This window comes from Echinops telfairi, unplaced genomic scaffold (genome assembly GCF_000313985.2).
Source record: "Echinops telfairi isolate 266 unplaced genomic scaffold, ASM31398v2 ScPeMD7_7475;HRSCAF=8513, whole genome shotgun sequence".
NCBI lineage: Eukaryota > Metazoa > Chordata > Mammalia > Afrosoricida > Tenrecidae > Echinops > Echinops telfairi.
This window is the reverse complement of record NW_022111379.1, coordinates 5078568-5104960: the sequence shown is the minus strand read 5'-3', so window position 1 is coordinate 5104960 and position 26393 is coordinate 5078568. Positions and strand designations below refer to the sequence as shown.

The 26393-nt window shown below is 53.3% G+C and overlaps 1 long non-coding RNA gene across 1 annotated transcript in view; it reads right to left on the bottom strand.

The window, feature by feature from the left end:
- LOC123521176 overlaps positions 1 to 26393 on the bottom strand; it is a 137693-nt gene that overhangs the window by 25312 nt on the left and 85988 nt on the right. Inside the window, exon 2 of the long non-coding RNA XR_006679646.1 lies at positions 10991 to 11110. This is a non-coding gene — a long non-coding RNA (uncharacterized LOC123521176). The remainder of the gene's footprint in view (positions 1 to 10990; positions 11111 to 26393) is intronic.

The window sequence follows — 26393 nt, the reverse complement described above, 5'->3', positions numbered from 1 at the left end:
GCTCCTGGATCACCTGGTCTGTGTTGACAAAGGCTTCTCACCACCCAGAACCATCATTACAGACTTGAACCAGAAGACCACAAAAGCCCTTTTGGATTTTCTTAGTCTCTGAGGCTGAGAACATAGACAAATGACTGTGAACCAGATCCACCGGTCTTTCTACCACTCTGGCAACAAACAAAACAAAACAACAAAAGCAACAACTCTCTCCCATGAGGGAAGCACTGCTACCCAAGCTCCATATCTCCTCCTTCCTGCCCACAGAGCCCCAGTGGAGAGGGGAGGGCCTCCACGGGTCCACAGAACAGTCCTGGGCTCCACAGACTTACCTGTAGCTAGGGTGGCCTGTGGCATGGCTCTGGCCAATGAGAAGCCACATGAAGCTTTTCGGGCAGGTTATTGCTTTCCTGGTCACACCCAATACATCTTTGTGCTTCCTTTTCTACCTGGATTGATATCTTAAAGGTGCACCCACCACCCCATCCCCATAAGGTAGCCATGTGGGGGACAGACATGGAAGAGAAGGTGGAAAGATGCTGGGCCCTGGGTGCAGTAAGCAAGCACACCAGCCCTCGAGTGCCCACTCCCTCAGAGACGTCTCCTGTCCTGAGACGGAGAAAACATTCAGCGGTGAAGTCAAGGTGCAAAACCCTTTCTGTTATTTGCCACTGAAGGCATTGCTAATTGACCCACCGTGTCATATTCCTTTTGAGGAATGGACCCTGGGGACAGGGGACAAAGGAAAAAGTTGTCCCCGAGAGGAGGGGGAGGAATCACATGTCCCCATGCGCACAACTAGTGTATTTCACAGATTTTCACTGAGCAGCTGCACCGTGTCTGTCGGGCATAGCTGTAGGAACGGGGAAGGCACTGAGGCACTAGAGAGGCGGCCTTTTCTTCCAGAAACTTGTGTTCTGCGGGCCGTCCCTCGGGAGCCGCCACGGTCCATCTGTAGCTCCGAGCTGCATCTTCATACCATTCTCCATCTCCACGGCCCAGGCAACTGGACCCGGAGACAATCAGGGACTTTGTAAGCGACACAAATGAGCCCTGGCTAACTTAAACGAAGGAGGGACTTCAAGGCTGGTAGAGCTAGGGGAGACCCTGGGGTCCCTCCCGGTACTGATGAAGACATTCCAGTGCAACCCCTCTCTCCCCTCCTCTCGCCCCTGCCTACTGCTACTTGACCACTGTTCGCAGACAGATGGCAGGAGGGAAGGAAGATGGCGGCCATCGACCCACCATGGTCCCTTCCAGCCCAGACTCCTCATTCAAAAGGAGGGCTCCCCCATCTGCAGTCAGAATCTTGACCCTGGCCTGGGTCCAGTGGACCCCCCAGAGGACCAGGACACCATGATTGGCCAAGACAACTCATGTAGCCTTCTTGTGACCAGTCATCTTTAGAAATAAGAGGGAGGTAGTGGTGGTCTTGCTGGTGGTGGGGACGTGAGAGGTAGAAGTAATCATAGTAGCCACATCAAACAAAAGAGAGAGCCCAAGTGACCAGAGGCCAGATTTGGGCTTGGGGCCTCTACCTCAGGGCCGTGCAGGCCCTCTGAGAACAAACTCCCACTGTGTAAGGTTGAGTCTATTTACTAATCGCCTGCGAGAAGGTGGCTGCTGGAATACATTAGGGGAACTGGATTGTAAGATTTTAATGACATAACATTGAGACCTCAGGAGGCCCGAGCCCGGCAGTCGATCAATTCACATACCTTTCACTCAGACCCAAGTGATTGAAAATCATTTTGCTCCCTGAGCTCTTAAAGGTCAGGAGTTGAATGCTTCGAGAAAATCTCTTTCTCTGTCACAGAAAACCTCTTGCATTTAGTGTCCTGTCAATCAGGTGAACCTCAGGAGGCCTGGGAAGGGGAGAGCTGAAAAAATGTGGCCTGTGTTCGTGTGTGTGTGTGTGTGTGTGTGTGTGTGTGTGTGTGTGTGTTGGGGATGCTGGCTGCAGGAAGCTTGTTAGAAGCCACTTGTCTTCTACAAGCAGTTACGTGTTGCCCGTTGGGCTCCCCCCCCACCCCCCAGCATTGCAGCTCATTCCCCCCATGATCAGGGTTGGGTTCCAGTTTGTGCCTTGCTTTAGCAGAGACAGGGAGAAGGCGGGGTCGCCGCCAAGCTGGGGGTCACCCAATCCCAGTCCTTCAGCCGCCTCCCCCACATCATCTTTCCAACAAAACCCCCTTCTTCCCATGGGCTCTCTGCTCCGGGCAGGCATCCACGCTGCAAAGGGAGCCCCTAGCTCCTGGAGCCCAGCTTGGCAGGGACTCTGAAGCTATGCCCCCCTCCCCTGCCCTCCTCCACTACCTGGCCTGCAGCTTAATGATATGCAAAGGGGAGGGACGCTGCCTGTCAAGGGCGGCCTACTCCCTTTGTTCCTACCTGCCAGTCCCACAGCCTTTGCTCTGGCTGCAAGGGCAGCTTCCAGGTGCTAATGGGCACCCTGGGCAACAGGGTGCTGGTTCCCTGGCAACCACAGGCCGCCCTCAGGGGCCTCAGGTGGCTGGTGGGCCCTCTGGGCTCCAGCGGGGCTTCCTCTGGAGCATGTGCCTTTGAGCTGGAGGGCCCGGGCGCCTTAGGCGTCCTCCTCTTGTAAGAAGAGGCCATAAGGTTTCCTGTGTCCAGTTCCTCAGACAGGTCAGCCTGCCACCTTCTTCGAAGTCCAGTCTTAGTTTGGATGCTCGGCTGAAACCTCTTCACTGTGGGTGACCCTGCTGGCACTTGAAACACCAGTGACACAGCTCCCAACAGCTCAGCAACACACAAGCCACCGCATGCGACAGACTGACAGACCAGGGTGGGCATCGCTGGGCTCCGATTGTGAGGAACGATCATGAGGACAGCACTGGGCTGGGCAAAGCTTGGTTCCGCTGTACATCGGGGTACCCAACAGAACAACAAGAGGCTGTGGTTTGTCAACCCACTGTGCGCTGAGGAAAAGGGGAGACCCAAAGCCAGTGCCCATCTCCACCTTAGCCAGAGACGCTGGGCTCTCTTAAGTTAAGCTTCTGGGCTGGGAACAGAGAATCTTTAGAAGTACAGTCACCTGCTACACTAGGAGCCCCTCATGGACGGTGGGCCGGCCCACCCAGGCCCTGCGGGACAGGCAGCCCCAGGCAGCGCCAGCCCCACTTCATGGATGGACAGCATGACGCCCCAGAGCAGGGAGGTGGGTTTCTCAGAACCGCACTGCGAACGCTGTGGACAACCCCCCTCTCTGCGGGTGAGCACGCCACCCCATCTCAGAGGCAGGAGAAGCCCCTGGGCCCTGGCGGGACTTCACCCTGGGCCCTCAGAGATCAGCGGGTCACGAGAAGCTGGTCCTCAGGTTTCGCTCACCGTTGGATGGAGACGATGAGGCCAATACTGACTTTGGCTTCCTGGTCAGCTATATGTGTGTGGGGGGAAGAGGCTGCCACCCCATTGTCCCCCTCTTTTTCCGGGGACCTAATGCCACCCTCACCATGTTCACCAGACACCAGCTTGTGTGTGTGCTCAGTCAGCAAATATGGGCTGACCACCCACCAGAGGCTGGCAGTGTGTATGGGGCATTTAGGATCCCCTCCCTGTCACCAGGGCACTGTAACCAGTTAGTGGACTCTGAGGGATACACTCTGGGCAGAGGTAGCAAGTACCTGGGGGGGCAAGGCAAGGCCTCTTGGGTCTTGGTGGTAGCCCCCCCCCCATCCCCCAGCCCCCTGAGGCTAACTGGTTCCCTGCTTGGGTGTGAGGACTGCCAAATTTGAGCAGAGCCGGGCTCCACCCACAGTCTGAACTCGACTCGAATTCGAAGTGGCTCCGGCCTGGAGCACACGTTGGGCGAGGACCTTCCCTTGCCCCTCGTTGCCTCCTCAGCACAGGTGTACTGGGCACAACCCATTATCATGCTTCTCAGACAGCTGGGGAAAACGAGGCTCGGGAAGGGGGGCAAGTGACGGGACCCAGGTGAACCAGCTGGGCAGCGGGAGAGGGAGGGAACGTCTTCCAGGGACAAATCCCGCTAGACCAGCTCTTCCTGAAGAAAGCTCTCTGGTGACCGTCCGCCCACATGCCACAACACCCTTTCCTCTGCTTGACCCGTCACCAAGCACCAGGTGGAAAGGTCCACCAGAGGATGGTGTTGGGCCTCCCACCCTCTCAGTGACCACTGAGGGTCTGGACGAAGTGGTCTCACCTTCTTGTCCAGGATCCTCCCTGCTGGACACAGAGGGCTCGGCCCCCTTCCTCTCTGAGCCCCTGTTCGCTGGTCCCTGGCGGCCCGTGGCAGAAGGAGAGTCCACTGGGCCCTGCTGAAAATGAAGCCCCTGCTAAGATTTTCAGAAAGCCATGCATCTGGCCACTTTCTAACGACAGCCAGGGCTGCCAGCGGGGATATTAACTATCTGTGGGGGTTATTGATTTCTCAGTCCCGAGCTACTTGGGAAACAATTAAAGGTCAATAACGCAACACAAAATGAAATTTGCAGCTGTCAGATCAACCGTTTGGAAATAGTCCCTGGCCTTTTTTACCTCCATTTCCTGCCATGAGGAATCAATGACATAGGGGCTGGGTGGCAGTGCCCTGGGTCGCACAGGGAGAGACAACACTGAGATGCCAGGGGCTGGAGGCCATGGAGACCCTGGCCCTGGAGCCCGGCTGCACAGGCCCACCAGGCTCTTCCAGCCCCGGGCGCTGTGGCCCGGCCATGGAGCTCCCTGAATCCCTCACTTGGACTTTTTCTGTGTCCCAGAATGAAGTCTCAGGTATAATCGCCTCTTTGTCCACCCTAGGCACTCACTTAACCATTTGTGTCCCCCCAGACCTCCCACCTGGGAGCAGAGAGGTATTTTGGGAGAGGGGTGGAAGTGATGTTTGAGCCCCATGCCTTACTCTGAGCTGCTGCTGCGGGAACAGTGGGTTCTAAGAACATGTCCAGCGACTCAGGGTGGGCCGGGGGTGTCTGTCTGCTTGTTTGTGGGGTACATAGGTTTGCTATAAGAGACCGGAGATGAACCGATACATTTGAATCATGGTGTTGGCAAAGAAGCTTGAAAGTCCCCCAAAACCTAAATGAATCTGTCTTGGAAGAAGTATGGCCAGAGTGCTCCTGAGATGCAAGGATGGCGAGACTTGGTCTGACATACTTTGGGCATGGTGTCGGAAGAGACCAGTCCCCGGAGAAGGACAGCATGCTTGGGAAAGTGGAGGGAAGCAAAGCAGAGGAAGGCCTCTGGCAAGAGGGATCGGCACAGAGGCTGCGTCGACGAGCTCAACCTTAAGAACAATAGCATGGACGGAGCAGGACGGGGCGGGTGTTGTTCAAGAGACCACAGGGACCTGGTAGAGTGGCTGTGGAGGGGTGCTGCTTGGACAGCCCCTCACCACCACAGCACATTGAGAAAGGGTCAGCAGTTTTCTTTCCCACAGGCCCATGTCTCTTGAAGCCGCCCACTGTCCAGTCCATTCTGACTCTCAGGACCGTCCAGGACAGGGATGAACTGCTCCCTAGGGTTTCTGAGACGGGGACTCTTTATGGGTATAGACAGCCTTGTCTTTCTCTCAAGGAGCAGCTGGTGGGTCTGAACCACTAACCTTTCTCTTAGCAGTCCCATGCTTAACCAACCAGCCACCATGACTCCTTTATACCTCTCCTCCAAACCAACTGCCCTGGATCGAGCCAATTCTGACTCAGCGCAGCCCTAGCAGAGGCAGAAACCTTAATTCCTCCTTCAGAGCAGCTGGTGGGGTTTAAACCACTGACCTTGGGGTTAGCAGTCCAAAGCTTAGCTCTCCGCACCACCAAGGCTCCTTCAAACTAAAAAGAACCCTCACTGCCCCCGAGTCGCTGCAGACTCACAGTGATCCTGTGGGAGAGGGGATACGGCCTCTGTGGGCTCTAACTCTAACTCCTTCGGGGAGTAGAAAGCCCGTCTTTCTCCCAGGGTGAGGCTGCTGGTTGCAAACCACTGACTTGTAATTAGCACCCCCAAAGTAATCAACAGGCCACGAGGATCCACATCATTTCCCACAGACAAGTCTTCAGAGGCAGTCATTTGGGACAGTTCTGTGCTAGTCTCAGCCTCTTACTTGAGAGTGGCACCACACGCGTGTCTGAGTCCAAGGCCATGCCCCTGCCCAAGCAGCAGAGTTGGGGCCTGGACTGGGCACTTGGCTTTCATGTCGACTTCCTCCTTGCGTTGAAGCCTCCGCTTAGTTGGCTCTGCCCAGAGCTGCCACCCTCCTGGACTCAGCCCCTCCAGGCACCCTGCAAATGGAACTGGGTACCCACTGGCCCTCCCCTCTCTCAGGCACAGTCGCAAAAAGTCCCTGACCTCCCCAGGGGACTCTCCCGAGGAGAACATGCGCTGGCCTCTGCTTTCTCCCCGATGGGTTTAGGAGTGACCCAGCTCAGGTGCCCTGGGCAAGGAGGCAGCACCTGGGGGCCTTTTCCTCAGAGTCACCTGAGCAGGACATGTCTGCCCTGTGTGCCCATGTGACTTTTGCCCAAGGGGCAATGTTCCTGGCACCTCTGCCCTGGGGCAGGAGCCGTACACCACACAACTGCTGTCAGCTGCACCCAGCTTCTCTCGGGTGTGGATGTGAGCAGGAGGTGTGAGCCCCAGCCTCTCCCCGCAGATCTGCCAAACCCTCTTCACAGCCTCCCTCACGCCAGCCCTTTCTTCCTTTCTTCTAATGGTTTAGCAGAAATTTATTTTAGTTACAACAGCTAATTTTTTTTTCCCGGTCAGCCAGGCTCACCTACATCAACACACCTACAGCTCAACAAACCTCTGTGCTGGTTGACTTTGTAGTGCCCGCACGGTGTAGTTATTGTTACGATTCTGAGCCCCAGGCCTCTAGTGTCCTTTACTGTGGAAATAGCTTTCGGGCGGTTATTTCTGCCCCCAGCTGCCCTCCAGGCAGGTCTGGCCTACCTGCCCACAGCCACACAGGCCTGGGGCCTTGAACCCTCCATCTTAACAGGCATCTAGTCTATGTCCTGCATCTCCCTCCCCCTCCCCTTCCCCCCACCTCACACCTGGTTCAAACCCTGCAACATGGTGGCGACATTTACATGGCCCTGTAAAGACGCTAAAACCCACTGAATTGTACACTCTTCAGATAGGATCACATACACGGGGTGCTTTCTGGGACACGTCTGCTCGGAGGAGATGGGCTCTGCAGTGGTATTTTGTACGCTTCCCTGAGTGAGCTATGCCGTTAGGTGCCAGCAACCCAGAGCCCCCCTGTGCACAACCGAGCGAAGCACTGCCTGGTCCTGCACCGTCCCCACAGGTGTTCCTGTGCCCGAGCCCATGTTAAAGCATCTCAACAGAGGCCTTGCTCCATCACCGCCCCTTCACTCTGCATGCCCAAAGCACGTTAGGCGAAGTCTCCCCATCCTTGCCTCTGAGGAGCACTCCGAGCGTGCTTCTCCCCCGACGGATTGTCTTGTCTTTTTAACCGACCATGGGGCTTTCAATATTGCGCCCCGGCACCCCATTTCAATGCACCCGTCTTCCCGCTTCACCGTCCAGCGTACACATGCAGGCGAGGCTGCTGCACATGTGTTTGACTCCACAGCATAGAAGGGGGCGAAGGAAGCGGGCTGAGAACATGGCGCAGGAACGGTGGCCTCAGTGGAAGGAAGCAGAGGCTTCTATCCTACTCCGACTGAGTCAGCACGCTGCTGAAACCCTGCAAAGTCATGTGCGTTCCTGCAGCTGCGCGGGGCTGGCAAGGACTGCCGTTCAGTCAGACTTGTGAGCCCAGTTAACCGTTCCATCTTCTTCTCCAGCAGCCCCGCCACGCCGTTCCTTCCGCTCTGCGCTGTTCCCTGAACCCACCACGAGAGATGAACGAGGACCATTTCTGGGGGTGGTGGGATCCTCAAAGCTCAGGCCCAGAGCCTGTCTATCAGGGGTGATGGGATCCGCCGCCACTCTCTAAAGCAGCGGTTCTCAACCTGTGGGTCGCAACACCTTAGGGGTCGAACCACCCTTTCACAGGGGTGGCCCGATTCATAACAGTAGCAAAATTACAGTTATGAAGAAGCAAAGACAATAATGTATGGTTGGGGGGTCACCACAACATGAGGAACAGATTAAAGGGTCGCGGCATTAAGAAGGTTGAGAACCACTGCTCTAAAGAGAGCATGGGGCCTGTCAGTGGACCTGGCTGAGCTGGCCTGCTCAGAAACATGCAGATGTGGGGGTGGGGTGGGGCGGAGCAAAGGGAAGTTCAAGGGCACAGCTACAAGGAGGCCTAGGATGAGAGGACAGAAAGCTGGTCACAGGAATGCTAGGCCACGAGGCAGAGCCCAGAGGGGCCAAAGTAAAGGGGAGAGAAGAGGGGAGATGTCCGGGGGACAGCGGGGAAGGAGGCAGGAAGCAGCAGGCTGTGAGATCCGAGCCTGGAAGATGGGTACCACGTGCAGAGTGCCTAGCTAGGTTCCAGTGGGAGCAATTTTATCAATAGCACTTTACCCTACAAGTGATTCTCATCACAGCTGGTGCTGGGTGTGTTGGGAGCAGCAGTAAAAACAAACAAACAAACGTTTTATTGCAGGAAAAAAAAAACATCCAGGTGATTTGCAAACCCTGCACACACATGCCACCGATGATCTGATGGCAGCAGCCCAGTGGGCATAGCTGGCAGGGACTTGGAGATATGGCCCAGCATGGCACCAGGGGAGAGACTGCCTGCCCCCACCACATCTACACATGGGTACACACAGCAGCACACACGCACACACACATCCACGGACAAGTGCACACATGTGCACTGAGTTAGAGCACTATGCCTGGTGGTTGGGTCTCTGCAGAAAGGGGCTGCTGGCATAGATTATGGGGGTGACCTGGCTGGCTGGGTGGAAAATCTGTACTCCTGGCTGGACTCGGGGCCAGGCAGGGAGAGGACATTTCCTGAGCTGCTACGGGGGCCCACAGGGCTCACTAGGAACTTCCCCACCTGGATCTCATGTCCTAAGAGGTGCCCTTGGGTCTTGACAGGGCTTGTCTGGCACACACAACCGCAGGGAATCAGGCCACAAGTCACAGAGGCTAGAGAAGCCTGCGTGGATTAGAGACAGTCCAGGGAGCCTAAGGAGCCAGAAGTCACATTGCAAGCATCACTGAGGAGAGGACCTCTGCAGGGAGCTTAGGGACCTGGGCCTCCTGGAGCTCCAGGGCCTGAGGCAGCAACATGGAGGACCAGGGGAAGGGGCAAAGAGCTACAGTCTCAGCAATGCACAGGGGCAGTCCTACCCTGTCTACAGGGTCTCCACGAGTCAATAAACTGACTTGATGGCAGTGAGTGTTGGTTTAGTGGAATAAGACTGAGGCTCTACACTCCCTATTTAACTCTCCTGTGCCCGCGGGTGCTTTCTGCAGGTACAGATAAAGAAGCTGAGAGTCACAGCAGCTAATTGACTTCGAAACTGGAGGCTTGAAAGTACAAGAGCCAAGGTGAAGGTCTGCTCCCCGCCCCCCACCATGGAGCCTGAGACTCAAGCAAACAATCCAGGTGCTATCCACTTGACTCCCGCTCCTGAGCGCTGAGCCATGCGTGTCAGACAGGGCTGGTTCCACAGGGCGTGGACCGGGGGCAGGGGTTCTGGAAGCCCATCTCCAGGTCTTTCTTCAACACCCCAAGGTGGATTTGAACTGCCAATCGTTGCTTTAACAGCCAAGTGCATTCATCATTCACAACCTAAGGACTTCCGGGAGGAGAAATAAATGCGCCATCCTCTCATTCCCAAATGGAAGTGGAAAGGTGAGGCTGAGGGGCACCCTTCCCATGATACTTTGAAGCGAGTCCCTTAATCTCGACTTTCTCCTCTGTGTGCACCTATGTGGACCATGGATGTAAGTGGGAATGAACGTATAATTATTTCCAGGTCAGCAGGGCTTAGGCTCGGCTGGAAGACTGGCTCAGGGTGGGGTGGATGATTGGGTAGACTGATAGATGGGTGCACGATCCAGGGCTGGCTGCATGGTTGTGTGGATGGATGCAATGAGATAAGTAGGTGAGTGTTTGGGTGGGCGCATGGGCGCAGGAATGGATCGATGGGTGGATGGGTGAGCGGGATGAGTAAGTTTATGGTTGGGTGGATGTATGGGTAGATGATAGGCCAGGACCACTCACATATCAAGACCACACCAGAGTCTTCCACTGCAGGAAGGTAGACATGTCATCTCTTCCCACTTAGACTCACAGGCAATTCTCAAGCCAAGACTGACTCCTCAGGAGGCTCAGTGGGAAGCGGTTTAAGAGTCAGATGGATTTGGAAGTCCTTGATGGGAGAGAGGTGTGGTGAAGGATGGGGCACTGCATGCCTGTGAACCCAGAAACCAGAAGGACAGCTTCTACCCCGCACCCGCCACGCCCTGGAACTAGTGGGGTGGCTGAGCCCGCACACAACCCGACACCTCACACTTCCTGGTCCGACCCTACGAACTCACTGGGCTCCTCCCTCACGCGTCCAGTGAGCAGGTGGCATTTTTGTCCAACGTCCACACTAGGGGGCAGGGGACAAGCAAAGGGACATCCCCCTCCAACTAGAGGCACCATCCAAGGTCTGGGCAGACCAAGAGGTGCTCCCACCTGTGCCCACCTGGGGCTCAAGACACTGGATTTCTGTCTCCTGCAACCCCTCTCTCCTTCCCTTAGCATCTATCAATCACATCCTCTTCCGGAGCCTCGTTTTCCTCTGCTTTGAAACAAAGACCGGACTCAGTCCTTTCCTGGGAGGTCATTTGCATAGAGATTTTTATAAAACATCAATTTCTTGCTTAGAAGTAGTGTCATTGACGTATGATTTATCTACCACAGCATGCCCTTTGTTGGTGGTGTTGAACAACAGTGGCTTGTTTAAGCATCTGATTCAGTGATTTTCAAGAAGCGTCCGGCATGATGCAACTGTTACCACTGCCCCATCACTCCCCGAAGACCCCTCGTGCACATCCGCAGCCCCCCCCCCGTCCCCCCGGGGCAACCACCGACCTCCTTCCTGTCAACACAGCGGCCTTGGACGGGGCGTCTGCAGGCACTCATGCGATAGGGGGTGTTCACATTCGGGTTCTTTCCCTGGGCATCACGGTCTTGTGGTCCCACCATGCTACCCTATTTCAAAGCAAAACAGAACAACATAAAAAATCATTCTACATCTCTATGCAAGGATTTAATCTTATATCATCTTAACCTCACATTATCTCCCAAGAAATCGCAGCGTTTGTTTCAGACACTGGATTTGGAGGAGCTTCATTCCAGCTCCCAAAGCTTGGTTTTCAACGTCAGTGCCAGAAAAGCCGGGGTTTTCAGTCACAGGGCGTGTCTGTTGACGGTGTTGGCTGCCTGGTCAATATTCTTGGGCCAATCGATTGACTGCTTCTCCTTCCTATTCTTTACAAAAAGGTTTCCTACCACTGAACACATCTGCTGCCATCTTGTAGGCCATAGAACGAGTCAGCATTAAGCAAGCAGGGGGCTCGCTATGTTAAAAGCTTGGGGGAAAGTCACGCTGCAGCATTTTGGCTAGGGACAGACTAGGAGAGAGGCTGCTTTTGAGCAAAGGGTAAGCCAAAGGACAAACATCAAAGTCAATCCTCAGGCCAGCCCAGCCACATGTCCCTGTGGGCACTAGGGTGCATTTACTCATGCTTCTTTCCTGCCAATAGGTCGATCCCAGCCACTGTACTAGACACTGGGGACACAGAGGGGAACGAAACGTGCTGACCTGCCTCTTCTTCAATGCTGTCACTTAGGCAAATCACCGGTTTACCTCTATGGGGCTCAGTTTTCTCACAGGTAAACTGGGAGGGATGGTGCTACCCACTGCTTACCCCCTCGAATATTCAGCACAGTGCCTGGAACTTAATAAGTAAGTGGCAGCTTATTATTATTATAATTGATGTGATTACGGCACATCCTGTCCTCAGACCATTAACAGCCTTTAAAATTTGACACAGACATGCAGTTAGGCCGTCATAAAACGACGTGGTGAGTGCTGAGCAGCCGTGAGCGCAGGTTAGTATGGGCTCACAAAGTAGGTAGTGGCTGGTTTTTCCTGGAAGATGGGTGAGTCACTGGAACAGGTCTGCACCTGGGCAGGACGAGAACACTTTGAAGCAACTCTGATTATATGCTGTCCCCATGAAGGGGTGAATGTCTCATTCTAGCAGGCCTGTCCCCGGCACTGGCCCTCTGTGTCTCACGGTCATGCGTTTCATGGCTGGTTTTGAAACCTGCCTTCCTTGTTCATGTTGCCACACCTTTGCCTGGCCTGCGTTCCCTCACTGTTCTTTCCTTTCGTGTCTGTCAGTCCATCTGAATCCTTCTTTCAAGATGTGGCTCCTAGCTGATCGATTCCCTCAGGTCTCTCCCACTCACCTTGCCCAGTGGGGCTTCACTTCCTAGCCCCTATGGACCCTGGAGCATCAGAAATAACACGAAGAATCCTAGAAAATGTCTAATCCAACCTCTTGTGTTCCACACCTAGAACTTGAAACCCAGGGAGAGGTGACCTGACAAGGTGGCTCCCCTGACCTCCGGAGCTGTCCCAGAACACTCCTGGTCTCCTCCATCCTCTTCAAGAGGCCTGTTGATCCTGGGCCCTAAACACCCCAGGTCTGAGTCACCATTGTCTTGGTGCTTCTTCCCTGCTTCACTCCCCATAGTCTGTTGTCCTAACCACAATGGAGAAGCAAGCCTCATCACCACACTCCCCTGTGCAGACTCATCAGGGGCATCTCTTGGCCTCCAGATGGAACGCCACTCTTCGTCGCAACACTTTTTAGGTCAGTGCTGGCTAGAGCCTCAACACTCCTGCAGTAACCACCCTCTTGCCTCTCAGAAGCCCACGCGCACGTCTTTGACCTTGTCAGATCCCCGGCCCCCTCCTGCTTACACCTGCCTCTGTCTCTGCTTGGGACACTCTTTCCAACCTGTCCTCCCTCTTCCAAACCACACTTTAACCCGGACAACATCAACTTCTTCTTCTGATCCTATGGCTCTTCTTGTGTTTAGGATAACTGCACAGTAAATTAGGTCCCCAATCTGTATAATTTCTATACAGATTACTCAGTGGTATCGGCTACAGTGTGTCCTTAAAGTCATTCATTCACTTCTAAATGTCCAGTCCCAGGATTCTACTTCCCCCACCTCTTTACCTTCTCATCTTTGCTATAGAGTAACTTTAGACCATTTGGAGTCTCTTCTATTTTGCAGACTAAGTTGCCCTTGACCCCAGTTTTGGTATTTCCCATGGTCTATACTATGCATTGGAAAGTTGGACAGTGAATAAGGAAGACTGGAGAAGAATTGCTGCCTTTGAACTATGTTGGTGTTGGTGAAGAAAGAGTGTTGGAAGTACCAGGGCCTGCCAGAAGAATATGCAAATCTGTCTCAGAAAAACATATAGCTAGAATGCTCCTTAGAATGGAGATTTTGCCTCAGGTACGTTGAACAGGTTATCAGGAGACACCATTCCCTGGAAAAGAGCATCATGTGAGGTAAAGTAGAGGGGCCGCACAATAGAGGGAGACCCTTGATGGGATGGATTGATATCGTGGCTACAACAATGGGCTCAAACATACAGTGATTGTGAGCCTGGCACAGGACCCAAGAGAGGGTCTAGGGCTCACACGCATAGTTCCTGACTGTAGAATTAAGGCCACGTCCATGTTTCAAGTATGGAGGAGTGATCGTTTCTAAAGGAAGACAATGTTTCCTTTGATTTCTGATTTTCCAACTCCCTAAGACTTCCTTCATCATCCGGGGCTCAAATGCAACAATGTAACTCTGTAACGTTTCTTATCTCTTACCAGTGTGGGGACTTTAGGAGGTTCAGAAACAACTCCTCTCCATTGCAAACAGGAAGAGGTCAAGATGCCAGCTTTATGGTGGATGAAAGCGAGGCTCTGCTGTTGCAGTGGGTTGAGCATGGGCTGCTAACTGGAAGGTTGATGGTTCAAACCCATCAGCCATCCTGCAAGACACAGATGAGGCTGTCTGCTCCCATAAAGATGCACAATCTTAGCAACTATAAGTGCTCTGTTCTGTGACTTGGAATAGGTTAGTGCTTCCTGCAGTGGTGGAGCAGTGGTTGAATTCTTGCTTTCTGAACAGGGACGATCCCTTTAAGAGCCCTGGTTGCATAACGGTTATGCATTGCACTGCTAACAGCAGTTAGCAGCTCAAAACCATCAGCCACTCCTCAAAAGAAAGACGGGGCTTTCTACTCTCGTAAAGAGTTACAGTCTCAGAACCCCACAGGGGCAGTTCTGCCCTGTCCTATAGCATCCACTTGATCGATGGCAGGGAATTAGGGTTTGAGGGGTGTGTGTGTGTGTGGGGTGTGTGTGTCAGAGTTTGATTTGTGGACAATCACGTCATGTGCAGCTGGTGAGCTTCTTACTTGCCTGTCAGTCATTGTGTTGTCACCAACAAGGGTGCCTGCTGCTGTGACGCTGAGCAGGCTGACTAGGATGAGGAAGAAAGGCCTGACAATCTATCGCTGAAGAGCCTGCTGATGGAAACCCTGTGGGTCCGACCGACCATTGTGCATGGGGGGCTCACGAGTTGGGGACTGATCTGACGACAGCGGACACCCATCCCAGAGCTTGAGAGCGATCCACATTGAAATGACCTTGAGCTGGGGTGGGAGGTCAAGAACAGGGTAGTCTAGAGTGGTGCCCAAGTAGCTCCTGCCCAGGCGTCCCCACCTCTCCACCCTGCCAGCCACTCAGCGGGGCTCTTTTGAGAGAGAACACACATACACACACACTTGCGGATGACTGATCCTAGTTCCCAGGGTCTGAATCCACATAAAGATATGAAAACTGTTTCCTGAAACATAATACCTGCTCCCTGGGGAGAAAGCTGAGTGCTATCCACTTCCCCTTTATTCATCCTTATCCAGCCAGCCGAGAGGCACACAGGGGAGGACCGGCCGCTGTAAATAGGCCTATTACCTTGACTGGCTTCAGACCACAGAGGCGGCCCTCCTGATGGGCCCTTGGGTTACACAGAAGGCAGTTGAAGCTTTGAAACCCCTGCTTCTCCCGGGGCTAGCCGCCCCCGTGCTAACCGCTGAAAGCAGAAAGGAGACATGAGCAGGATTTATTGCCTTTCTGCACGTCAAAGCCCCAGCCTCAGGGGGGGAGATGAGGCTGGTGCTCCCCGCCGCAGATGGAAGCAGTCGATCAGAGGCAGCGATTTATGAGACATCCCTGAGAGGAGTCCCTCTGGAGAAAGTCCACTTGGAATCAGAGAAGGAAGAGGGGCTGGCCCGTGCCTCCTGACCACAGCCTAGCCCTAATTCAGGCCTGGCCGCTTCGGGAGCAATCCTTTCCCCTGGGAGAGGGAATGTAAAGCCTCTCAGCACAGCGCTGGCTCCCCTGTTTCCACTATCCAAACCCCCACTTTGTTATGGAAGGCTGACCGAAGCAGCACCATCATCACCTCCACGCTTCTCTCGCTCAGGTGGTCCTTTCAGGATGGGAGCCAGGTTACATGAAATTAACATTTTAAAAAATGACAATAAAGAGGAAGGGAAGGTTAGATTGTGGCTTAGCTCATTGGCTGTGATGACATGAACATCCTTTCACTCTGAATCTCTGGAGAGTTCTGCAGGGTTTGTGCATTTGTGCATGGGATGGCGGTGAGCCGTGCATACCAGAGCAGAAAGCAAGGGGAGTAGTAAGGGGGGACCACCTGGGTGTCCTAGAGAAAAGTCCGTCTTACTTAGAAGAGAGGGCAGGGACCCAGAGGTCCTGAGTACCTACTGTGTGCTGGCCCCAGTCCTGGGTCCATCCTACCCAGAATCCCCTTACCTCTCAGGATGACCCGGGGGCAGCTTCTATCACTCCTAATTCTCTCATGGGTAGATCAAGGCCCAGAGCATACCCTGCCCTGCCCAGGTAGTCCTTAGAGAGGAGCCCAGCTGCTGCCTGTGTGACACCAAAGCCCTTCTCCTTCCCATACCTGCTATTTCCAGTGGTGTGCGTGTGTGTGTGTGTGTGTGTGTGTGTGTGTGTGTGTGTGTGTGTAGGGGGAGGTGGCTTGATTTCAGCCTTAGGAATATAGACAATCTGAATATCCAGCTTTATTCTCAAAACCTGTTTTTTCAGGCTTAAGGAGAAACCTTAGCCTAGATAAGCCCTAATATACATATATTATATGTATATTAACATATATATATATATGTTAAAGAGCCCCTCCCTGATAGACTCCACTGCTGGGCTGGCCCCTATGTTAGGTAGCTGTGGGTCAGGGCACTGGAGGGGACATGAGCTGGGCTCCTAAATCCAGACCACACGAAACTGCTGAGACAGAGTGGGCAGGGGCTGGGGCTGGGGCAGGTGGCCTCCTCCCTGACCTCCTAGCCCTGGAAATGGGCTGGAACTGGCTGACAAGAGCCCTGATCAGTTTCACTCTGCCCGTGAAGAGCTAGACTGTGATCTGAGGACCTGTTCCATACTTTGTCTTCCTGGATTTTAGAGACCCATTGTATAGTAGGAGGTCTGTGTGCATTATAAGCAGATAGATCTGAGTTCAAATCTCTGTCCTGCCACTTATTGGCTGTGTGACATTGTGCAAGTTACTTAACCTCTCTGAGCCTCCATTCCCCCCTATCATGAAGATAACTTCAAAGACCTTATTGGCACGTGAAACAGATCGGCTTAGGACTCTCGTTAAGGCCATGGCTCTTGTTCCATCCTTCGACCACCTTTGGGGGACCACTCACACCAGATGCAGTCTTTGTTCTGCTCAGTTTTTAACAATCACTCAGTTGCTCAAACTCACTGCCATTGCCTTGATTCAGACTCATAGCAACCCTGTAGGACAGGCTAGAACTGCCTGTCACAGGTTTCCAAGACTGTACCTCTGTGCTGGGCATAACTTCTTATTTTTCTTCCTCGCTGCAGCTGTGAACTGCTGACCCTGCAGTTAACAGCCCAATGCCTAACCCATTACACCACCAAGGCTCCCGAGTCAGGGCCCCCACAAATTCTCTCTTTAGTCTCACAACACGCCAGTACTATTATTATGAGGTTCACTTTAGGGCTAAGGGTTCATATTTAAAGAGACCTCTGAGTTTACCCTGTGCTAAATTGCATTTGCACTGTTTCTCTCTAGATCCCATTTTATGTGGGCCGATGGTGTGTGCCTGTGTCTGTGTGTGTGCGCCATGGGCACACGTGCTGGGCAGTCCTTTGAACGTGCAGTGGGAACCTGGAGAAGCGCAGGACACTTTTCACCCCTGTTCGGTCGGCCCGTTGTTGTAGGCTGCTTTGAGTCAGCCAGCTCTGGACTCGTGGCGAGCCTGTGAGAGAGCAGGGCTCCATTGGGCTTTCTTGGCTGGCATCATTTTGGCTGCAGGGAGCCAGGCCTTTCATCTGCAGAGCTATCAGGCAGCTTCGAGGGCAGCTGCCTGGGCAACCTGCTTGTGCCACCCAGGCTCCTCTGTCCAACCTCAAGCACATCATTGAGTTCTTCTGGGCCTCCATCACCCAGCTTCGGAAGCAGAAGAATGTTCCCTGTGTTTTCCTTGGTGGGACGGCTGACCCTGCCATGCTCTTGGACTGGTTCCTGCCAACCTGCGTGACGGCTGGCCCCACAGGGGCCCTCCTCCCTGTGGGAATGCTCCTCTCCACCCCCAAGACCACGGATGTCTGCCCATGCACAGGGAGATGGCCACACATAGATGCCGCCAGGTGACTATGCACCAGCCATGCCCACCTGGGACACCCAGAACCACTGCACTGCCAGAGTGTGAGCTTCCCCGTAAGGGCCAATGGGCAGGCTCCCCTGGGCAGCCCCATGCGGCTTCTCTCTGAACTGAGCTTCGGACACACTGGTTCCCTCCCTGCTTGTCGTAGGAAAAGAAGCCATGACTGATCTGACAGCACACGCCTCCCTTTCCCATCACTTTCCAAGCCTCTTGGCTAAGGTGACAGCTCATTACAGTGGACAGCTTTGTGATCCATACCCACCTCTCTGAAGCCACCCAGCCCACGAAGCATGGGCCTCTTACCCCATACTACAGATGAGGACATCAGGCTCAGCGGGTTGGCTGACTGAGGCTGTGGTCAGACAGAATCAGAGCCCGGACACTGGCCAGCCTGGCCTGTGCTGTGTGCCCACCATGGACAGGGCGTCTGTCTGGTGTTTTCTAGAGCACTGTGGGGTGCTGGTGACATGGTGCAAAGTCAGCTGTTTGAAGCCACCAGCCGCTCCTTGGGAGAAAGACGGAGCTTCTTACTCCTGTAGCGTTAGTCTCAGAACCTCACAGGAGCAGTTCGGCCCTGTCCTACAGGGTCACCGTGGGTCAGCATCGACTCGGCGGCAGCGAGTGAGGTGGGATCCTAGAGGCTAAGGGGTGTGGAAACGAGGGCTGGGCTCCCCCACCACCCTGCCTTCCTCAAAGCTTGGGGTCTCCCATCGCTGCACACATTGGTCAGGCTCCAAATGGAGGGGGAAGCGAGCCCCTGGGGGCCTATGGAGGGTGCAGACAAGGAAGGCTGGATAGAGAGATCAGCACCCCATCCACCACTCCTCACCCAGCAACCCCTCAGGCTCACCTGCAGCAGGGGAAGGGCTATGGTGCTCCCTCCAGCAAGGCCTACCTTTGACCAGGCAAGGCAGCATCTAGCAGGTGCGCCCTGTTCTCTGGAGAGAGAGAGCAGGTGGCTTCACTTGGAAGGAATGAGGATACTAAACAGGCTCTTGCCTCATAGGGGAGGCAGGTGGGTCCAGGGACATAAGAGACAGTAGGCCGCACCATGGAATGCTTGTTGGAAACACTTGCAGGAAGACAGCTCTTTCTTTGTGACTCAGGATCCCTGAGTGAGTTGCACCTCAGGCTGCTCACTGCAAGGTCAGCAGTTTGAAACCACCAGCCACTCCAGTTAAAGAGTTACGGTCCCAGCATATTGAAACTCACCCCTACTCCCATAGATCCGTGTGCATGCACAGACACAAACACACACCCATGCATCTAATCCAATGGATTCCCAGTGTGCTCCCAGGGCCGTGCTGGGCACTCGGGTCTCAGTCATGGGAGTCCCCTCCTGGAGACATCCATGGTCTTGGGGGTGGAGAGGAGCATTCCCACAGGGAGGAGGGCCCCTGTGGAGCCAGCCGTCACGCAGGTTGGCAAGAACCAGTCCAAGAGCATGGCAGGGTCAGCCGTCCCACCAAGGAAAACACAGGGAACATTCTTCTGCTTCCGAAGCTGGGTGACTGGAGGCCCAGCAGGCCTTTGGGGAAGCAGACTGGACAGCTCCTGAGGGTGTGTCTGGATCTCTTTGCTCACCCTGAGCAAAAGCCCCCAGCTGTCCTAGGATTTGCACAGCTCCGCCTAGGTCTCAGGAGCACTAAGCCAGGACTCCTCTCGGGCACCTGCAGAAACCTGACTCGATTAAGCAAAGTGCTCCTGGAGTCGAGGAGACCTTGCTGAAATCCAGCACTGCCACTGGGTGCATTGATGGCCCTCCATTAACCCCTCAGCCCGCCATCTGTCAAAGGACACTTGCAATCGCACCCACCCCACTGGGCTGCTGAGAGGACTCGATGTGTGTGTGGGGTGGGGTGGGGGTGGGGGACCTCAGACCCAACTCACTTTCTTTCTCCTCAAGTGTCTTGTCTCTCTGCCTCTCCAGCTGCCTCGCTGGTCCATGGACCGCAAGTTTCCCAGCCCTCTCCTGCTCCAAACAAGGCAGATGGAGCTCCAAAGAGCATCTGATATATTCACACACACAACGGTATACAGAACCGAGAACCACTTTCTGGGTGGTTTCTCTGAAGGGTTATTTCAGTCCTATGAGAGATTTGAACTTAGAGCAGGGCTCTGGACTTTGGTCCAGGGAAGATGCATTTGGGGTTGGGAGCTCGGACCTTTTGCCAGATTTGTCTGTGAGTTAAAAAAGACTTCAGAACTGGTTTCCCAGAGCAGTTCCCACAGAACTGTTTGCCACAAAGAACGGGCTCTATCTCTGCGCTGTCCAACATGCTCACCACTAGCCATGGGCATCATAGACTGCCAGTGGAACAAACAAGTCTGTCTTGGAAGAAGTACAGCCAGAATGCTCCTTCGAAGCAAGGATGGTGAGACTTCATTTATGTGCTTGGGACATGTTATTAGGAGGGACCAGTCCCTAGAGATGCACAGCATGCTCCATAAAATAGAGGCTCAGTGGAACACAACAAAGGAAGACCCTCAATGAGACAGTGTGGTAGTTACATAGTCTGGTGTCAACTTGAGACTATTAAGGGTAAAGGGGTGGAGTTTAGCCTGTCAATCAGGTGGCAGGTTGATGACTTCATATGGAGGTGCTAAGGAGATATATAGTTCACTGGAAGCCAGATACACACTCTCTCTGCTTGTCTTCCTGATGACAAGCCACTTGGAGCAATGCTGATAGAGCCAGAGCCCTGGAGCAGGAAGAGCCACGTGTAGACCCACGACAGCACTGAGATGCTTCCACCACCACTGGATCCACAAGGCTTTCCACCCACTGACCTGTGATCTTTCTACATTCAGTGTCATTGCATGTGTTGTGTGAGTCTAAAGAAGAATTATGGACTGGTAGCCGACATATGGGCTAATATTGGAATTATGGACTTGATCTGGACTGGGCTGGGATGTTTTCTTAATGTACAATTGCTCTTTTATATAAAGCTCGTTCTTAAACACATATGAGTATCCATGAATTTGTTTTTCTAGTCCAGCCAGACGACCACAGATGGATTGACACAGTGGTTGCAGCAGTGGGCTCCCACTTCACATTGACTTTCTTGCGACTTGGTGAAGCAGTCCCTGGGAAAGAGGGAAGGTCACACCAGGGCGGTAGGGAGGGGGGGCATTGACGCTTCCATGGCTTCCCACCCCCTTCCCGGCCAGCTTGCCTCTCCTGAGCTGATGGTGAGCATGGCCTAGCTTTTGCAAGCGAAGCTCTTTAAACAGTGTCTGACACACAGTTTTCTCGAGCAGGCGTCAGATGTTACCAGTGCTGACCAAGACAAAATCAAGCTGGTTACTGTCGCGTTGGTGCCGACCCGTGGAGACCTGATCTGTGCCAGCGTCAAATGCACCCCAGGCGGCCGTCATGTCATGCCCGTGACCTTTCAGGGCTGGAAAGCCACGTTCACAGGGATGCCGCTGAGCCCAAACCCACTGCCACTCTGACTCACAGAGACCCTGCCCAGATGGGATTTCTGAGACTAAATCTTGGCCGGAGCCAACAGTCTCATCTCTCTCCCAAGGAGAAACTGGTGGTTTTGAACCAAGGACCTTGCAGTTAGCAGTCCCACACTTAACCCATAGTGCCGCCAGCAGTGCTTCTGGGGGGTTTCGGGCTGTCAACTTAAAAGTCGTCCAGTGCTGACCCATTGGGACCACTGTTGGGAAAACTTAACGAAACCACAGAAAACCAGAGTCCCGGCTGTGGAGGTGATTCTGACTCATGAGGGCCCGGTAGGGCAGAGGCCAGCTGCCCCGGAGGGTTTCTAAGTCTGCACTCTCTAGGGAAGCAGGCTGCCACCGCTTTCTCCACGGGGCAGTTGGTGGGCTCAAACCGCCGGCCTTTGGGTTAGCAGTCAGGTGTTTCACCCCTGTGCCACCTGGGCTCCCTTCTCAATGATGGAATACTTGTTGGTGGATGAATGAGGTTGTTGCCTGAACACAACAACAAAGCACCCAGCCAGAACCACACAAAAGCCGCATGCCAAGGTCTCCAGTGGGCGTTGCTGCCATGCTGGGTGAAGCCCAGGGGCTCCAGCTCCCCACAGTGAGACACACAGAGGGCCTTGGGAAGGGGCCCACGGGGCTGAGCCATGGCAGCTTTGTGATGACTTAGGACCGACAGGACTTTGGACAGACCCTAGGGCAGCGGTTCTCACCTGTGGGTCACGACCCCTTGGGGGGGGGTCGCCCAATTCATCACAGTAGCAAAATTGCTGTTAGGAAGTAGCAACGAAAATCATGTTATGGTTGGGGGAGTCACCACCACATGAGGAACTGTCTTAAAGGGTTGTAGCATGAGGAAGGTTGAGAACCACTGGCCTCGGGTTTGCTCCAGCTGCAGGGATCTAAGAGCATGCCACATCTGTCCAGCTGGGCCTTTTCAACATTCAAGGCCTAACGAGAGCATCCGCAGGTCTTCCGGCCCAGGGCGCCCCAACCAGCCGCCACGTCAGCAAACACATCCAGACTGGAACGCCGTTCCCAATGACCCCCATTTGCAACAGCGTAAGAAGTCCCAGTTGGGTCTGCTAATGAGCTTAAGCTCCAGTGAGCCACGCGTCTGGCTCACTGATCTCCTGTTGTGCTACCTGGTGATCCCAGGAGCTGACAGTGAACTGCTGACCTTGCATTCATTCAGCTCAGCATCCACCAGCCTGTGGCCCTCTTGCTTCCTGTTTGTCAGCCCTTGCAGTGAGCGACACGAGTCAGCAGAAGCATCCAGCTTACATCTGGACCTGCAGACTTGAGCCAGTCTGGACTGGATGGATTAGTCCGGGGTGACTACAGAAACATATCCAAGGAGACTCATATGTGTATAAGAAAGAGTTTTCTATCAAAGAATATTGTATGGTAAGAAACATCCCAGCCCAGTCCAGATCAAGTTCATAAGTCCAATATTAGCCATATGTTTGATACCAGTCTATAAATTCCTCTTCAGACTCACACAACACATGCAATGACACCAAATTCAGGAAGATCACAGGCCAGTGGGTGGAAAGTCTTGTGGATCCAGTGGTGCTGGAAACATCTCAGTGCTGGCATGGATCTCCATGTGGCTTCTCTAGTTCTAGGGCTCTGGCTCCATCAGTGTGTCTCTATGTGGCTTGTCAACTGGAATGTGTAGCAGCGAGAGAGTGTATCCTGCCTCCAGGGCGGAAGACAGAAGTTCCCAGAATCCTCTGGAGAAGGCCATGCCCACACAGAGGCCTCATTGGCTATGACCTGATTGACAGGCTAGACTCCACCCCTGAGCAAGTTGACAGATTATGTAACTGCACACATACCCACGGCACTGGTTCTCTGCTCTAGAGGCCCAGCCGTATTTGAGTTGGTGTGGATGAGAGCCATCAAGGATGGTGGAAACGGTGGTCTCCACCTGGTGGTGTCCTGGGGGATCTGAGGGCTTCTATGAAAGGGGCGGCAACTTAGAGAAGACCAGAGATTCCACCGATTCCAATCATATTGCTGGGCTCAGTACAAAGTGAAGCCAGGTACTAGCTGAAGCAGCCACAGACTGGAGCTCTCTGGGAGTGAAACCAGATACATCCAGGCCAGCCAGTGGGAGACCTGAGAGGATGGAGCTGATCACTGGTTGCTGCTGAGTAGATTCTAGCTCATGGCAAGTCCGCGTGTTGTCTGTCAAACTGCGCTCTACGGGGTTTTCAATGGCTGATCATCTAAGTTTTAGATCAATAGGCCTTTCTTTCAAAGTAGCTCGGGTGGATTTGAACTATCTACTTTAAAAAAATGTATCGATCATTTTATCAGAGGCTCTTACAGACATTGCAGTCATCCATAAATCAATTACATTAAGCAAACTTGGACAGATGCTGCCATCATCATTTCCAAAACATTTTCTTTCTATTTGAGCCCCTGGATAACAGCTCCTCTTTATTCCCTCCCTCTTCCACCCTACCACCTGTGTGACTCCTTAGCAAATTATATATCATCATTATTATTATTCATATCCTACACCATCCAATGTATCCCTTCACCCACAGTTCTGTTATTCATCTCCCTCAAGGGGGGTTCTACATCCAACATTGCCATTAGTTCCCCCTCCCTTCCTGTGCCCACATAGAATCATTACTCCCATTACCGTTTCTGAGGGGCTTATCTATCCTGGATTCTGCATGTTGAAAGCTCTTATCAGTACCAATGTACATATGCTGGTCTGGCAGGATTTGTGAGGTTGAACTGGGACCATGATAGTGGGGAAAGAAACATTAAAGAACTTGAGGAATGTTGTGTGTGTCCTCAGTGCTACACTGCACCCTAGATAAGTCACCCCTTCCATGTGTGCTTTCTGTGAGGCAGTTTCCAGTTATCAACAGATGGGCTTTGGGTCTCCACTCTGACCTCTCTCCTTCACAATGGTATCATTTGTTTTTGATCTTCTGATACCTGATCCTATCGACACCTCATGACCACACAGGCTGCTGTGTTTCCATGTGGACTTTGTTGCTTCCCTGCTAGATGGTTGCTTATTTAATTTCAAGCCTTTAAGACCCCAGACGCTCTATCTTTTAATAGCCAGGCACCATCAGCCTTCTTCACCACATTTGCTTCTGTGAACTATCTACATTTCCATTAATAGCCAAGTACCTTCTCTGTTTGCACCACTCTGAGACTCACTAGCCCAGTACAGATGCTGTGATTGGGAGCTCATCTTAGGAGAAGCCACACCCCCATGGTGAATGCTTCAGGTGTACAGCCAACAGATCTCCAGCCAGCTTCCACCACCAGCATTGAGTTGATTCAGACTCAGAGTGACACTGTAGGACAGCATAGACCTGCTCTTTAGGGTCCCCGAGGCTGTACGTTTTTATGGAAGTAGAGAGCCTCGGCTTTCTCCTGTGGAACAACTGGTGGGTTTGAACCACCAACCTTTTGGTTATCAAGCCTCCATCTCTCCAGCTCACTTATACTTTCTTCAAGACTCTCTCTCTCCCCTCTGGGGGTGTTCACCCCCCTGTCCTTCCCGGGAAAGGCCTTAATCCCAAAGCAGCCAGTCACCCGGCAGATGGGACACAAACTGGGCTTTGGGTGAAATTGCTAATGCCATGTCATGATCCCATTTCCTCTCAATTCCGCTTCTAGGGGAGTCATTGGCAAGCAGCAAGCAGCCCTCCCTCCCTGACTTCCCCACCCCACCACCCTGACAGAAGTCGGAGGCCTCCCTGATCCATGGGTGAGATTACATGACACCATCTAATTTGTTCTGAGCTCTCTGAGAGCCGAGGGGAAGATATTGGAATTGTCGGTTCTTCTGAAATACAAAAATAAAATAAAATAAAAGGTTGTGACAGAGATTTAAATGAGAATAAAATGCCAATTAACTCAGAGGTATTGGACGAGGATCTGCTTCGCAGAAGGATCAGTTTCAATTTCCCCCAAAGCCCCGCTGGCCACGCCAGGGAAGCGGGCCTCGGAACAATCCAGAACGCCGTGCCAGACCCACTACTTATCACTTTAATTGGCACTTCCTCCACGTGATGTTCGTGCCTTCACCGGATGGGTTCCATTTAATCTGAAATGGGGACTGCTTTCTTTCCCTACAGTGATGTTGAATGCAGTGGACTTTGAAGCTAAAGCGTTCCAACCCTAGCATTCTGTTGCCCTTCTCTCTCTCCTCTGTGTGTGTGTGTGTGTGTGTGTTGCTTGAAAACTGTTGTTTTTTGGCCAACTCTGTTATTAAAATGCCTACTGATTTCCATCTTTTCTTGGGGTGGGGCAATGGCTGGGAGGGAGCTGTCCTCCCTCTGCGGTCCCCATAACTTAAGGGAATTAGCACAGGTCTGTGGAAAAGAAGCCACCCGTTGTGTCAGGAATGCCAGGGTGCTCAGGTCAGCCTGCTCTTTCTTCCCTGGTCTGGAGCAGGCGCACAGGCTGTCCCACAGCCCCACGTGCTGAGAGCCCAGGGAGAGAGCAAGGAGGGAGGGAGGGATCCCATCCCTGCTGCGGGCTGCTCTGGGCCAGCAGGTGGGTTCTCCCTGCCCATGTTTGTTAGTGCTGACAGACGGAGTGAGTGTGGGAGCGTTCACCCCGAGGTGTTACATACTGATACACTGACAGGCAATTATCTTTGGAGATAGTGTTAAAACACAATAATTAATTGGAAGAGCAAGCCAGAGAGTGGTGGCCCCAGGCCAAGGCAGAATGCTACTTCTGGAGGAAAAAAAAAAAAAGGAAAAATGCTTCACAAGGCTGGTAATTTAACCTCAATAGGTCATTTGATTTCCACCCACCACCCCCCTCCTTCCCTCCCAGTCTTCTCTCTGCCCCCACCCCCCACTACAACTTCTCAGTGCTTTGTGTTTTCAAAAGCATTCACTGTGAATGCATCTCAGACATCGTTAAAGTACAGACCCACCTCCCTTTGCAGTTTCCAAAAATGGTGCCTGGCAGTAGGGGGGCAAAAAACCCCAGGAAAACAATCGTGGCCATCCTAAGGGATTGTGGCGCAGCCCCGCTTTGGTGGGGGTGCGCGCTGGCAAGGGGTCTTTGTTTCAAACCCAGGCTGATTGACACGTGTCAGCTGAAAGAAAGCCTTCCCACTTGAGCAGGCTGATGCAGTGGGAACAAGAGTTCACAGGCCAAAGCAAGGGCCGACCTTGGGCGGCAGGTGAGGGGTGGGGGGCAGGGAGGGGGTGGCGGCGG